A 1,778-nucleotide genomic window follows, 5' to 3' on the forward strand; every position below is an offset into this window, starting at 1 on the left:
AAAAATACATGAGCTGAGAAAAAATAAGATTCCCCCAAATTACAGCAAATCTCAGAATTACTTTGGGCACCATATCACTTGTAATCAAATAAAGGTAGGAATATGTACTTAGTGTCAATTTCTAGTTATACTGCATCTCAATCTCATGCTTTACCTTCAGAAATTCTGTGAATGAGAGAAAATGTCTCAAGGATTAACTTACAATAATAAATAAAGTCATACATGTAAAATAAGAAGCACAGATCTGACATGGTAAGTACTCCGATGATTTTTATTCCCTTTAATCTGGGAAAACTAGAATACAACCCTATTTTGGTGAAGAACATTAACATTAACCAATTATTTTGAAGAAGATCATATCTGCCCATGATATATGTGTTTCTATTATTTTAGAAGTCTCACAAATATATGAGAAATTTTATTGAATTTGAAATTTTGGGCACCATACATAAAAAGGCAAATGCAAAGAAATCCCTGAGTGAGTTGTCAAAGAGAAACAAACATAAAAATATATATGCAGAACAAAACTTAAGTGGTTTAAAAACACCAGAAATCAAGCATGTCATTTAGGAGAGAAAAGGAGGCATTATATTGAAATTCACAGCATTTGTCTTAGGGTTTGTAACATACCCTTAGTTTTGAGGTCAGTTGTTCATAAAGAACCACAGACTACTCTGCTGAGGAGTCTCCTCAGGGCTCCCTTCACATCCTTGTTCCTCAGGCTGTAAATGAAGGGGTTCAGCATGGGGGTCACCACAGTGTACATCACAGAAGCAACAGAGCTTTCATGGGAAGAATAGGTCCCAGCAGAACTCAGGTAAACTCCGAGTGATGTTCCATAGAACAGTAAGACCACACAGAGGTGAGACCCACAGGTGGAAAATGCTTTATACCTGCCTGCAGTAGAGGACATCCTCAGTAAAGAGGAGACAACCTGAGAACATGAGTAGATGATCCCAGAGGCAGGGAACAAAGCTATCAGGAGTGTTGTCACATATAGAAAGATATTACTAATGAGGATATCAGACCTGGCCACCTTGAGAACCTGAGCCAATTCACAAAAGAAATGAGGGATTTCAGTACCTGTAGAGAAGATGAGTTGCATCATTAGGAGAATATGAATAAGGGAGACACATAACATGATGATCCAGGACATCAGAACAAGGAGTACACAGAGCTGAGGGTTCATGATGAGTGTATACCTCAGGGGGTAGCAGATGGCCACAAAGCTGTCATAGGCCATCACTGTCAAAAGAAAAATATCCACTCCTAGGAAAGTAACAAAAAAATAAACCTGAGTTAAGCACTCTACGTAAGAAATACCTTTGTTTTGTGCCTGGATGCTCATCAGTATCTTTGAGACTGTGGTGGAGGTAAAACAGATGTCAACAAAGGACAGGTTGGAGAGGAAGAAGTACATGGCAGTGTGGAGGTGGGAGTCAAGGCTGATGGCCAGGATGATGAGCAGGTTCCCAAGCACTGTGACCAGGTACATGGACAGGAACAGTTCAAAGAGAAGGGGCTGAAGTTCTGGATCATCTGAAAAGCCCAGGAGGAAGAATTGTGCTACTCCTGTGTGGTTTTCAACTTTCATGTTATTTCTTTGTCTTCTGGAGAAGGAAGAAAGCAATGTTCAATGAACAGGCACCTGGGACCTCACTTGGTAACAACTTTATAATATCATATTTTTATGCATGACTTTCACTCACTATTGTGTTAGATCAATAGCAGTAATTCATTCAGCCTCATGATAGCTTATTTCCCTTTTAAATGTGTAT

At 39.1% G+C, this 1,778-nt stretch overlaps 1 pseudogene; it reads right to left on the reverse strand.

Annotated features, from left to right (window-relative positions):
* Nucleotides 1-598: 598 nt before the first annotated feature.
* LOC147820588 (olfactory receptor 7D4-like) lies at nucleotides 599-1,778 on the reverse strand (annotated as a pseudogene).

Source organism: Heterocephalus glaber, unplaced genomic scaffold (assembly GCF_053883595.1).
Source record: "Heterocephalus glaber isolate CG9 unplaced genomic scaffold, H.glaber_assembly_v1.0 deba00001845, whole genome shotgun sequence".
Taxonomy (NCBI): domain Eukaryota; kingdom Metazoa; phylum Chordata; class Mammalia; order Rodentia; family Bathyergidae; genus Heterocephalus; species Heterocephalus glaber.